General features: G+C 40.0%; 2 pseudogenes; one reads left to right on the top strand and one right to left on the bottom strand.

Annotated features, from left to right (window-relative positions):
* Positions 1 to 10040: 10040 nt before the first annotated feature.
* LOC134912690 (5S ribosomal RNA) lies at positions 10041 to 10159 on the bottom strand (annotated as a pseudogene).
* Positions 10160 to 13648: 3489 nt separating this feature from the next.
* LOC134912689 (5S ribosomal RNA) lies at positions 13649 to 13767 on the top strand (annotated as a pseudogene).
* The last annotated feature ends 1235 nt before the right edge of the window (positions 13768 to 15002 follow it).

Genomic DNA, 15002 nt, shown 5'->3' with positions numbered 1-15002 from the left:
ATGCCCTTGATACAACAAATTGTTGGGTCTGCTCTCATGGTCCCACTTCAGCAGGAGGGGGAGAGTGGACATTCCTTCCCATCACATTTGAGGAATGGGAGGAATTTCAAGAAGACTACACTGATGAAGTATTATTTAAGGCAAGATCAGATAGATATTTTAACCAGAAACCACCTAAGTTGCTGGCACATCTAGTTACCCCAGAGGTATTCTTTTGCATTGAATTTGAAAAAAGGGAAAGGGAAAGTGCGGTTGACCACAGACAGGGTCAACATTATCCATCAAATATCTACTTAGGGACATTATATCCTTGTACTATAGCCCCGTTCAGAGTAGGTGGTGTAAAGGGGGATACAAAGCCAGGAGAAGCTCCATATCCCATAACCCTTACAACCTATAGAGGGACACCACTTGAAGGGAGATCAATAACAAATATTTGAGTATGGCCAGGACCAGATTTCCCTAACTGGATGAATGAAACAGAAAGCACCCCATCTCAGTTAATAGTACATGGAGATGCCAGAGTAGGACTAGAGAACCTAAAAAGAATGTGGGACTATGTACCCCCATGGCTTCCGAGAGATCTGTATTTTCTATGTGGAAAATATGCCTATAAGTGGCTCAATTATGGTGACTATGGAAATTGCGCCCTAGGACGCATAGTACCATCAGCAAGAGCAATAGATCATGAGGAGCTAAAAGAAATGATTAGAAAGCAAAAAGGTCAAGTGAAAAAGTATAGCCCTATGCACAGAGGTAGGAGAGAGGTAAAGCAAGCAGGGAGAAATGCAAAGAAACTAATCTATGCACCCTGGCATGAGAGAATGGGATTTCTGGACCTCTTTGGGTCAAATGCATATTACAGAGTTGAATCTCTTGCAGGACTCTTAGATGATATTACTGAAATCCATGATAGTACCTTCAGATATGTAGGGAAAGAAATTCAAGAAATAAAGAAAGAACAGTTAAAACACAGACTTTTGTTGGATTATTTAACAGCTCAGACAGGAGGTTATTGCATGACATTGTACACACAGACAGGAAAGTTGTGTTGTATTTTTATTACCAATGAAACGGACAATGCTCAAGAAATAGTGGAAAAACATGTACAAGAGATAGAAGATGCAAAACTGACATGTCAGTAAACATAACATCCCTGACACTCTAGAGGGTGAATGGGGTTGGTTATCATGGCTAAATCCAGTTTCATGGTTTAGTGGAATTAAAGGATGGATTGTAGGAATACTAATGTTCCTTCTAAAAGCTATTGGAATTGCAATTATATTATATCTGTGTTTTAAGATACTGCTTTGTTGTTTTTCAGTCTGTCAGAAACGAATAAGGAAAGCCTTTGAATCTTCCAGATATAAGACATTGCAGAAGAGTCTGGCAAAGAAAGTCCAACAACAGTCTGCCCTAATGGATATGAGTCAACGGTCTACCAACCAAGACCAAGAGAAATACATCAATCCTGTTGCAGATAGGGTGTAGCTTCCTACCTATAGGGAGATGGGTAGCCACTGGTATCATTAGAGTAGACTGTTATTGCATAGACTTGTTAGGAAAATGCCAGATAAGCTTGTAATATTTGTTTATTATAAAAAGGAGGGAAAATGATAGAGTTGATAATAAGCCATTATATTGGGTTATAATAATCAAATGCTTTATATATAAGGAAGTAATGTGTTTAAATAAAGCTTGGACATATTCTAAACGAAGGTATATGAAATATAATATAAGAAATCGTCATACTGTTTTTTTAGAGAAAAAACTAACATCTGGTATTCATTATATATTGTCAACGAAGGCAGGAAATTGCTGTATGCAGTCTATGGAAAGAATGTAGGAAATATAAACAGGATGTGCTAAAGAAAGGCTAACGTAGCAGAAAAGAATTGGCAATGGTATGAGATGATTATGCTATAGGATTTACTGGATATTGTGCAATGTATGTTACGAAATTAATGGAAAATAACTGTGCCCCCTCCTTTGGAGAGAGAAATGTGAGCTGGACAATTAAAACCAGATGTACATGCCTATAAATATGTGTTTTGTAACTCAATAAAGCAGAATACTTGTGAGACATATCCTGTGCGGTTGTTTCATTTAAGTGTTCTCCCAACGCGTTGGCCTTTGCTGCAAAGAGGTGACTTGATACTTGAAGGATATTTCTTTAGTGACCAGACGGAGGTAATGAGCCCAGCTCCATCATACAACAGGGAGAGCCAGCTCCCTGGACCCCAGTGGCTGGCAGGGAGGATGGGGGAAGCCAGCCCCATACCTCCAGCACTGAGGGAGCAAGCCCTAGCAGCCAGGCTGCAGGGCTAGGGGAGCCCAGCGCTGGGCACAGTATTTAAAACAAAAAACATTGTGTTTTAAATGTAATAAAAATAGTGCTGGGATTAAATGATAAAAAAATGCGTGGGGACCCCCTTCCTAAGCATAACCAGCCTTGGGCTCTTTGAGCCGGTCCTGGTTGTCAAAATACGGGGGGGGGGGATTACAGGGGATCCCCCGTACCCTGGAGGAGTGGGGACCCCTTCAATCAAGAGGTCCCCTCCATCCACCGAAGGGCCAGGGGTGAAGCCCGAGGCTGTCCCCCATCCCAGGGTGGTGGATGGGGGGCTGATAGCCATGTGTCAAAAAAAGAATATTGTTTTTAGTAGAAGAACTACAAGTCCCAGCAAGCCTCCCCTGCAAGCTGGTACTTGGAGAACCACAAGTACCAGCATGCGGGTGAAAAAACGGACCCGCTGGTACCTGTAGTTCTACTACAAAAAATAACCAAATAAAAACAATACACGCACACCGTGACAGTATAACTTTATTACATACATGCACACCTACATACACACATACTTACCTATGTTGACAAGAAGCCTCGGTCCTCGTCATCAGTAGAATCCAAGGGTACCTGTAAATAAAATTATACTCGCAAAAATCCAGTGTCCGTCCTCTTCTATTTGTAATCCACGTACTTGGCAAAATAACAAAATGAAAAACCTGATCCACGCACTGAAAGGGGTCCCATGTTTACACCTGGGACCCCTTTCCCCAACTGGCAAGACCCCCTCTGACAGCTGTCACAGAGGGTCCCTTTATCCAATCAGGGAGCGCCACGTCGTGGCACTCTTCTGATTGGCTGTGCGCGTCTGAGCTGTCAGACGGCTCAGCGTAAAGCCGCTCCATTATATTCAATGGTGGGAACTTTACGGTCAGCGGTGGGGTCATAATGGAGCAGCTTTGCGCAGCAGCTGCAGCGTTAACGGCGATAACAGTATTATTGCCGTTATTGCCTTATGGGCGTTAACGCGTTAATAACGCGTTAACTTGCCCAGCATTAAATAAAAAGTGTATTGTGCTGGGAGGCACTGCAGTTCCTGGGAGTGTGGAGCCTATGCAGGGCACAGGTTCAGTGTAGATTTAAAGGGAAACACGTGTTTAAATGAAATGTATTTAAAGGTAAATTGCACTTACTTGGTTGTGTGTCCCAGGAGGGGGAAATCCATGGCTGTGCAGGCTGATGGATTCTCCCAGACCTTTTCCCCCAAAACGGAATACTTTCCCTTCCAGCCTTACTCTTGAAAGGGGCATTGGAAGAGAGAGGAGAAGCTCAGCTTTGAAACAAGCTGAGTGGTTTTCTGGAGCTCCATGGAGATCACCCGTAGTGGCCAGAAAACCTTGACCGGGGATCTAGGCTGCCCAGCTCTGGAGCCCAAATCCAGGCTGCAGGCAGTGGGCTAGGTCCCGAGCAGGTTTCTGGAAGTCAGTTTAGGCAGAAAAACTTCCCCCAGCCTAGACTGAACGGCTCCGGGGCGTATCCTGATCCTTCAGGATGGGACAGTCAAAGGAGAGTGACCACTCCCCACTGTCCATAGAGAACAATGTTAGCTGTGCATGTGACCAAAGCATGCCCAGCCCATGGGTAAACATTGATTGGTTGTACACCACAGGGCGGGCTTACCCCCTGTGGTAATGTGTATTGGAGTAAGATAAAAGGAGGGCAGTTGCCCCATGAAAATTGTATTGTACCTTCTTTATTCTGCTGGAACATCTTGCTGTATGCTCTTGCCCCTAGCAATAGGGAAGAGTCTATTTTAAGGCTATTATTGAGCAAATAAACATCTCATCTGCCTCAAGAAGATTGCTTCATCTTGTGACCTACATGGGTATGCCAAACATAGCCCCGTCCTCCGGCTGTCCAGGGAAGCACCTAACGTCTCCAAGTTCCGCCTTCCGCCAGCTACCGGTAGAGGCCTAGCAAGTGGCTAGTGGGGATTCGTCAACACCACACAGGTGTGGTAAGGCAGTGCGTCAGCATATACAGAGCAGAACCGTGGTTCCAAACGCCACGGCAGGTTAGGAGTTTGGTGGTGGTAGCATAAACCAGCCCACAGCGCAGTGGGTGGAGTCAGTAACAGGCATTACTGACGGTAAGCGGGAATCCCCAATGTGGCCAGGATCCGTGTGACCTGACTTTCCATTCTGCGCACAGGAGACTGGACACGAAAGCGGTGAGTGTTTTCGTACGGAACCGTCCTGTCGCACATGGTGATGCCAGCCGGTAGCATACTACAGTGCACAGAAAGGGGGGTAGATTACCAGCGCTGGCTGATCAAAATTTATAGATATATATATATATAAAAAACAATCTATATTCCAAAAGGCTTATAATTATAAAATCATATTTATTTCACATGTATATCCTGTAAGAAAAAGAGGGGGTATGGAATACTCAATAGATTTTGCCACAATATCTTAAATACTTGTAAGTCCACAATTAGGCTATGGTGTTACTCAAGGGGACTGGGATCACTTGGAGATGTCCATCACTAATCGGTTATTTGCATAAAGCCGATAATTGCAGATGTGAGGTATTTACCAGTGTCCTGAAAGCAGAGATTGTCCACCCGATGTATAGCTGGATCAGTTGTCCTCCTGTGCATGGAGGATTGGGTCCAGAGGGTGGATTCTGCTGATGAAGGATGTCCCAAATGGTGTGCACCAGAGTATCCGTAAAGCCAGTGGAGATAGTGGTCTTTGAGTATCCAAAAGAGTATGATGCTCAACGCGTTTCGCTGGGTTATGCAGTCCAGCTTCCTCAGGAGCAAGTGAGATAGTGGCTGTATTGGAGCCTTTTTATACCGGATATGAGTGAATGATTAATTACACATGAGTAAATCACTTAAAATCATATATAAGCCTTTTGGAAAAATTCATATAATATTATGCTTACTACAATATCGACTGGTCCCATATACTTAATATCACAAGCAATATTAAAAACGATCAGTTGTTCAACAGATATATGCTTTTTTAAAATACATTAGATTTGTATAATGTCTAGATCATGTGATAGTTTATACCACATGATCGGCATTTATGTCCAATGGAGGTGTACGATCTAGTCATGTGGTATAACACGTGTTTGCAAGGGAGTCCGTTGCATGGCAACTAGTCCGGAAGAATCTAAAGTCAAGTTAGTGACGTTTGAGGGATTGCGTAACGTCCCGATCACGTGACCATCTGTGTCACGTGATTGGGGTATCAGCCAATCTAGAATATTGTATCAGTCACATGTATATGACGGAGTTGGTTGCCGGGCAACGGATCTCTAATAGAGGAAAAAAGAGATAGAATAAACGTCCTGTCCGATATTATGACAGGGCGATCTTACACACGGACTAATATCCTAGTATTGAAATATCTTCCATTAGTATATGGCCACATATCTAACATCCTGGAAATATTACATTATCAGTCAAATCCATATTTCACGATCATATAATTCATGGTCACATGCAATAAAAGTAAACATAGATCATTTCAATCATTGTATACACCCATGACCATATACAGAAGGTTTTTTGTAGTGAGTTGAAAATAGATAATATGAAGATTATAACATAAAAGAGTTATGTAATTATCCGATCATGTGATCATTTTAGGTCACATGATCGGCGTTTTTCCTCCTAATAGAAAAAGTTTGTAAAAATCCATACAGAGGAGAGTTTGAATAAGAAATGTAATAATCCAAATAATTTATCAGTCTATATAAAATATTATTAATAAAACAGAAATAGAAAGAGCTGATTCTAATAGATACTAAAATATACTGTTTTGTATGAGAATCAATTTATGATCTTAGAGAGTTCTTCCAAAAATAGAAGAGGATTTATGTAGTAATAAGGAGGATATATAGTTTCTGTCTAAACATCCTTATGAAGGATATGGCACGGTCAAGCAGATAAAGTGAATAAGAGATGATTAGATAACAGAATTTAATTCCATAGTTTCATTTAAACCAACTGGGTGTAAAGAGTTGAATTTCAACATCCAGTATACTTCGCGACTACAGAGTTTTTTGAATCTATCACCTCCCCTAGAGGTTGGGGTGATCTGTTCGAGACATGTAACTGATAAGCAAGAAGGGTTGGACATGTGTTTTAAAAAATAATGTCGTGAGACACTATGAGTTTGGCATTTGTTTATAATATTTCTTCTGTGCTCCATAAAGCGAACTTTTAGTTTTCTTGTTGTGCGTCCTATATAATTGAGTCCGCAACTACAAGTTAAAAGGTAAATTGCGTAAGTCGTCTCGCAGTTCATAAAAGTTTTGAGTTCATATATCTCATTAAAGGATGGAATATTAATTGAGACGGTCTTACGTTGTATATGAGAGCACATCGTACATCTTGTCAGGCCACATTTGTGGAAGCCCAATGGTTTTGTGCTTAGCCATTCTGTGCCTTTCTGAGTCCTAGGTTCCCTAATGTTTTTTAGGTGGCTAGGGGCCAGAATGGTTTTTAACGACCTATTTTTCTTATAGATGATTTGTGGTTGAGGGGGTAGAATGGTGCTAAGTATATTGTCTTGTTTTAATATTTTATAGTTACGTGACACTATTGATTTTATTTCTTGGGCACATCTATTATATTTACAAATAAAAGAGAAATCTCGATTATTTTCTTTCTCTATTTTATGTCTAAGTTGTTTGGGATGAAGAAGTTGTTGTCTATCCATATTAATGACCTCTGTATAGGCCTGTTGTAGTAATGCCTCCGGATAGTCTCTAGTTTTAAAAGAGTCTATCATCTCTTTAGCTTGAGTTGTGAAAGTATCAACATTGGAGCAGTTGCGGCGTAACCTCCTAAGTTGACCCTTAGGAATGTTGGTTTTCCAGGGTCTATAGTGTGAACTCCTATAGTGTAGGTATGAATGCGTATTGACTGACTTAATATAATTAGATGTAACAATTTTATTATTAATTATTTCTAATGTCAGATCAAGGAAGTTCACACAGGTCTTATTAAACGTGGACGTGAAGGATAAATTAAAAAGGTTAGTGTTAAGAGTGGAAACAAATTGATTAGCAGATAACTCATCCCCATCCCAAATGATAAATAAATCATCAATGTAACGGCCATAGAGGACCAGGTGCGCCCCCCATGGGCCATTCCATATATATTGTTCTTCGAAGTCGCCCATGTATAAATTTGCATAACTGGGGGCGAACCTGGTCCCCATGGCCGTTCCCATCACCTGTAAATAATAACGATCTAAAAACGTGAAATAATTGTGAGTGAGAATAAAAATAATACATTGTAAAAGAAAGGCTCTGTGATCCACACTGAGATCACTATCTTGATCTAGACGTCTAGAAATACTATCACAACCTTTTATATGAGGTATATGAGTGTATAGTGATTTGACGTCAAGAGTCAGAAAGGAGAAAGAATCTTTCCATTGTAAATCTTGTATTTTAATAAGAAAATCTGTTGTATCTTTAAGATGTGATCTCAGTGTGGATACCCGTGGTTGGAGAAAGGTGTCAACGTAATATGATAAATTAGATGTGAGGGAGTCAATACCCGAAACAATAGGTCTACCAGGGGGTGACGTGAGGGATTTGTGAATTTTGGGTAAAAAGTAAAAAGTGGGGGTGACAGGGTGATAGGGTAATAAGAACCGGTGTTCTTCCTTAGACAAAATGTTTGATTCTAATGCAGAATCAAGAAGATTTTTTAATTCCAGTATGAAGATGGAGGTGGGATTGTTGTCCAGAGTTTTATAGAAGTTTTTATCCTCCAATTGATTTAAAGCCTCCTTGACATAATCCACACGATTCATAATCACGAGGCCACCACCCTTATCTGCCTCTTTAAAGACTAGGGAGTTGTCCTTGGTTAATGCATGAAGTGCCCTCTGTTCTTGTCTAGTTAAATTGGATGGTGTTTGTAATTTATTATGGTTACGTTCCACCATTTCTTTAAAGTCATCTAACGTGATTCTGTAAAATGCCTCTATACTACTGCTCTTGGCTGATATAGGAAAGAATTCGGATTTATGTCTGAAAGTACCGGTTTCTCTCTTTATGTCAAATATTTTTTCTGTTTTAGCCGGTAAAGTGTTATTTTCTTCCCACAATTGTTCCAACATTGATAACATAATGTCATCTGTACTATTTAGAATGATAGGTATGGACTCATCTTTTTTTGTATTAAGACTCTTCCTAGCAAAGTACCTCTTACGGCATAATGTGCGTACAAATCTGTTAAGCTCAACATATAGTTCAAATAAATTTGGATCATTAGTAGGAGAAAATTTTAAACCTTTCTCCAGTAATGACAACTCTGAACTGGTAAGAGTTTTGCTGGAAAGGTTGAATACACTAGATTTTTTATCGTACGAGATTCTTGTTACAGAAGTTTGGAATCTTCTTGGATTTTTTCTTTCGGTTTCTACCTCCTCTGACTCCTCTATACTGGAATCTCTTCTTCTTTTGGGGGTTTCCCTTTGATTCCTGAAATTTGATCGCCACTGGGATGTCTTGGGGCGTGCCCCTAAAAAATCTCCCCTCTTTTCCTGGTCAACTGTATCATTGGGGTGTGGTCTTTTTTCTCTGTTATATTGATGTCTACTCGGGTATTGGGGGAGGGGCGATTGGAAGGTCCTATCTTCATATTCATTAAGGACTTCATATCTATTTGGATGGATATAATTCCTGTAAGTAGTTTTCTGGACTGTATTTCTATTAGATTTAGGGTAGTCCCTACGGGAGGGTTCAAAGTTATCTATCCTTGGATTAGGATCACGCTCTTTCTTCTCTCGTTGTCTAAAAGTATGAACTGCATTGTTTTCATAATCTGCCATATCTCGTCTCATTTTTTTCTGTTTCATACTCATAATAATCTGTTCATATTTTACTACTTTGTCATTAATGACTTTATCCCTGTTGTTAAACTCTTCATCTTTGTCATATACCTCCATATGTTTTTTTAATAAATCAATTTCTTTTTCTAACGAATCAACCCTGGATACTCTGTATCTGACAACCAATTTCATTAGAGCAATAGAACACTCATCTAAAAGTTGGTCCCATTGTTTCTGATACTCTTCATTATCTTGAAAGATAGATGGTTTATGTAACCTGAGACCTCGTGGTATTATTTTTTTATTTATATATTGTTGTAGGTTGGTGCTGTCCAACCAATTTCTAGATTCAGCTTTTAGTAGATTTTCTAATTTAAAAAAATCTTTGTACATATCAGGTTTATATGTGACTACAAAGAGAAAAAGTATGACACTAGTTTGGGCGCACTCTTATTATTGTTTTCCTTTAAATTATGATCATATGAGAAATAATGATATCTTAGGCTTGTACTCTACACCTCATTATAAAACTAAAGAGTAAATATATACTGATCGTATCATCTGTATGACAATGGTGTCAGGAAGGAACACCTATGAATGTATACAAGATAATGTGTGGAATGTTCAGATCCTTAATTATGCCTGGATAATTGCATAATGGAGGGTGGCTACATCACAAGCAACCTCCGTCTGCCAAGGATCTGTACAAACTTGGTTTGTATTAATACAACCCTGAATGGGGTAGGGTTAGTGAATGAGAGAGCCCACACACTATATGCTGATATCTAGTAGTTATCCACTGTCTTAAATTGGAGAACTTATTAGAAAAATAGTTGGAGTCAGTAAAGTAGTGATACTGCTGTTGGCGTTCTTGCCCTAGGTAGATCTTCCTACTTCACCGGGTATTCCCTAGTAGTCACCCGTCTAGGTACTGACCCAGCCCGCCTCCGTTTAGCTTCCAAGATCGGACGAGATTGGGCGTGAACGGAGGGGTATGGTCGTAGAGAGAAATATTGTCCTACCTCGCCAATGAGAGTGCACCGAAATGGAAGGATGGGTTCCTTCTAGGAAGGAGAAATTTTGTAGGAAAAGACGTGAATCTGCTGTCCCCGTTAGACTGGCAGGACGTGTCCCATGGTGGACTAGTCCGCCTGAATCGTGGATGAGAGTTCACAGAAGGAAGAAAAGTAAGAATGAAGAAAAGGAATTACACAGTTATATAGGACTCCTATATGGACGTTCTCAAATTCTTACAGTCACCTGTTGGCTTTCAAATGGATATGCGTCTTTGTTAAGTAGTATCATAGGGATGATACAATAAAGAAGAAAAGCATAAGGTGCCGAGAAATAAATAAAACAAATACTGAATATTCACTTGTGACAGTGGAAAGGTTTGAATTTGTTTTGAACAGTGGTGGGCATACAGTTTTAACCTAGAAAAAAACTGTATTATTTTGTGTTTGAGAGGTAAAAATACACACAGATTGATTGAGTATACACTCCTATAAGAAGGTGTTGCAGGTGGTGTTCCTGCTTGGAATACCTGCTGGTCTTACAGAAAAATAAAAATAAATAGATAAATAAATTTGTTCAAATATACACACAGAGTCGTTTGTATATCAATACCTATGTAAGAGTTTTGAGAAAAAAGATTTTTGTGTTTTTAAGAAAAGTCTGATTGTGTGCCTGCTGAAACAGCAGGAAGACAGATTGTTAAAGGATGCACCACTTATCGGGGTCAGACATAGGAGGTGCCCCTTGGACAACACACCTGTTATAAGGAATAAGATATACACTATTTCAATGACAGATGTGCAAAATTTACCCTAAGCGAATATCGGGGTATTGCAGGTAACGTTCCTGCTAACCAATAATAATTGGAGCCAAAAAAATGGTTAAAGAATACATATCACATATTCAGATGTCAGACATAGGAGGTGCCCCTTGAAAGACATACCTGTTGTAAGAAATGGGATATCCACTGTTTAAATGACAGATATGCAATATTTACCCTAAGCTAGATAAAGAGAACATTGGATATCATCCATTACTAATGTCAGACATAGAAGATGCCCCTTGAAAATCCAGAAATTACAATTGTCATTAATACACATACAGACTTGTTTGGATATAAACACCTATGGGAAGGTATTTTAGATGGTGTTCCTGCTTGTTAGAACAATCCTGTATTCTGAAACAGGTCTAATTATGTGCCTGCTAGAACAGCAGGAAGACAATTTGTTATAAATAAACACACCTAAGGTGGGGTGTTGCAGGTTATAAATAAACACACCTAAGGTGGGATGTTGCAGGTATTGTTCCTGCTGATATCACATATTCAAATGTAAGACATAGGAGGTGCCCCTTGGAAGGCACACCTGTTGTAGGGAATAAGATGTATATTCTTGCAATGATTGATTGGCAAAAAATTGCCCTAAACAAGATCAAGAAAATATTAGATATCACCCATTCCTGATGTCAGACATGAGAGGTGCCCCTTGGAAAAACGCGTTTCACCCGGTAACGGGCTTGTTCACTTTCTTTCTGTGCAGCTAAAGGAAGTCTGAAGCCTGGCTATTTAATGGAGCCAGCAGTGGCTGTGATAGGTCATGTGGGCGGGAAATAGTCTAATGTGGTATTCTGATTGGGAGAGAGACTGTCAGTCATTGTTAGGCCAGAGTGGGGCGGAAGTTTAACTTGGTGCTTCCGCCCTCACTGATTGGCTATGTGGTAAATAAAGAAAGTACCTATATATATAGAAAACACTTGTGTGGGCTTATGTATGTATTTAGAAATAGTCCGTAGGGTTTATAATGGTTAGCCGCATTAGCGATGTGCGGCAGACGTATTATGTGGGCGGGGGTCGTTACGTTTGCTTCGGCCCTGCTGGGCTGAAGCGGGTTGTCATAGTGACTGTGTCCAGTGAGTAGGAGCCGCGATCGGCGGTGTGGTGACGTTAAGAAAGTGAACAAGCCCGTTACCGGGTGAAACGCGTTTTTCCAAGGGGCACCTCTCATGTCTGACATCAGGAATGGGTGATATCTAATATTTTCTTGATCTTGTTTAGGGCAATTTTTTGCCAATCAATCATTGCAAGAATATACATCTTATTCCCTACAACAGGTGTGCCTTCCAAGGGGCACCTCCTATGTCTTACATTTGAATATGTGATATCAGCAGGAACAATACCTGCAACATCCCACCTTAGGTGTGTTTATTTATAACCTGCAACACCCCACCTTAGGTGTGTTTATTTATAACAAATTGTCTTCCTGCTGTTCTAGCAGGCACATAATTAGACCTGTTTCAGAATACAGGATTGTTCTAACAAGCAGGAACACCATCTAAAATACCTTCCCATAGGTGTTTATATCCAAACAAGTCTGTATGTGTATTAATGACAATTGTAATTTCTGGATTTTCAAGGGGCATCTTCTATGTCTGACATTAGTAATGGATGATATCCAATGTTCTCTTTATCTAGCTTAGGGTAAATATTGCATATCTGTCATTTAAACAGTGGATATCCCATTTCTTACAACAGGTATGTCTTTCAAGGGGCACCTCCTATGTCTGACATCTGAATATGTGATATGTATTCTTTAACCATTTTTTTGGCTCCAATTATTATTGGTTAGCAGGAACGTTACCTGCAATACCCCGATATTCGCTTAGGGTAAATTTTGCACATCTGTCATTGAAATAGTGTATATCTTATTCCTTATAACAGGTGTGTTGTCCAAGGGGCACCTCCTATGTCTGACCCCGATAAGTGGTGCATCCTTTAACAATCTGTCTTCCTGCTGTTTCAGCAGGCACACAATCAGACTTTTCTTAAAAACACAAAAATCTTTTTTCTCAAAACTCTTACATAGGTATTGATATACAAACGACTCTGTGTGTATATTTGAACAAATTTATTTATCTATTTATTTTTATTTTTCTGTAAGACCAGCAGGTATTCCAAGCAGGAACACCACCTGCAACACCTTCTTATAGGAGTGTATACTCAATCAATCTGTGTGTATTTTTACCTCTCAAACACAAAATAATACAGTTTTTTTCTAGGTTAAAACTGTATGCCCACCACTGTTCAAAACAAATTCAAACCTTTCCACTGTCACAAGTGAATATTCAGTATTTGTTTTATTTATTTCTCGGCACCTTATGCTTTTCTTCTTTATTGTATCATCCCTATGATACTACTTAACAAAGACGCATATCCATTTGAAAGCCAACAGGTGACTGTAAGAATTTGAGAACGTCCATATAGGAGTCCTATATAACTGTGTAATTCCTTTTCTTCATTCTTACTTTTCTTCCTTCTGTGAACTCTCATCCACGATTCAGGCGGACTAGTCCACCATGGGACACGTCCTGCCAGTCTAACGGGGACAGCAGATTCACGTCTTTTCCTACAAAATTTCTCCTTCCTAGAAGGAACCCATCCTTCCGTTTCGGTGCACTCTCATTGGCGAGGTAGGACAATATTTCTCTCTACGACCATACCCCTCCGTTCACGCCCAATCTCGTCCGATCTTGGAAGCTAAACGGAGGCGGGCTGGGTCAGTACCTAGACGGGTGACTACTAGGGAATACCCGGTGAAGTAGGAAGATCTACCTAGGGCAAGAACGCCAACAGCAGTATCACTACTTTACTGACTCCAACTATTTTTCTAATAAGTTCTCCAATTTAAGACAGTGGATAACTACTAGATATCAGCATATAGTGTGTGGGCTCTCTCATTCACTAACCCTTCCCCATTCAGGGTTGTATTAATACAAACCAAGTTTGTACAGATCCTTGGCAGACGGAGGTTGCTTGTGATGTAGCCACCCTCCATTATGCAATTATCCAGGCATAATTAAGGATCTGAACATTCCACACATTATCTTGTATACATTCATAGGTGTTCCTTCCTGACACCATTGTCATACAGATGATACGTGCAGTATATATTTACTCTTTAGTTTTATAATGAGGTGTAGAGTACAAGCCTAAGATATCATTATTTCTCATATGATCATAATTTAAAAGAAAACAATAATAAGAGTGCGCCCAAACTAGTGTCATACTTTTTCTCTTTGTAGTCACATATGTACTTCGTTTTTATGACCCTGGGCGCACCGCCATACGGACAGATAGGGATTTCCAATATATGATCGTCCATTTCTGGCTCCTACATAATTCCCTGTATTTTTGAATCTAGTTCGGTGCAAGATCAACAACCTGTGTTTTTTTCATGTATATAAATGCTGAGCTATGCTCAGTTTCTGATCTGTTGCACGACCAATTCATTAATTGTCTGGGCAGATAACCTGTATCGCCCTGTTACTTGTCTTCTGTCCTGTACTCGCTTTCCTCCAACTTACTAACCTACCAGCTTCAAACTAATATACGGCACTATATCGTATCTCCGAACTAAGCCCCTCACTGTAAAGTTCAAGCAGCATTAATTCTTTCGTAAGAAGCAGTCTGGTACCTGAAAACAGCATACCAGCAGTGTAATATGTCCTCCTTCTCTCTCAAAAATGAGTTATCCAAACGGAGGAATGTTGGACAACTAGAAGACCTTCTATCAGAAACCCTCAATTTTGAGACTACGCCTACTGATTGGAGAACACCCTTCTCTAAATTACAGAGAACTCTTCAGAGACGCATCCGCCTGACCTGGGACATTACAACATTAGATAACTACATTAAGCATAAAATCGTACCTAGAGGCCTTAGACCAAAAAATTTCCCGTCCTTTCCCCTTGCCACTGAGAGTCTGAAGCACGAATGGGAATCCGCCCTATTAAAATGCTCCAGTGACTTACTGCACATCCTGGTTAAACATGATACCTTA

The sequence above is a fragment of the Pseudophryne corroboree genome, chromosome 4, assembly GCF_028390025.1.
Source record: "Pseudophryne corroboree isolate aPseCor3 chromosome 4, aPseCor3.hap2, whole genome shotgun sequence".
Taxonomy (NCBI): Eukaryota; Metazoa; Chordata; class Amphibia; order Anura; family Myobatrachidae; genus Pseudophryne; species Pseudophryne corroboree.
This window is presented reverse-complemented; position numbering and strand designations above follow the sequence as displayed.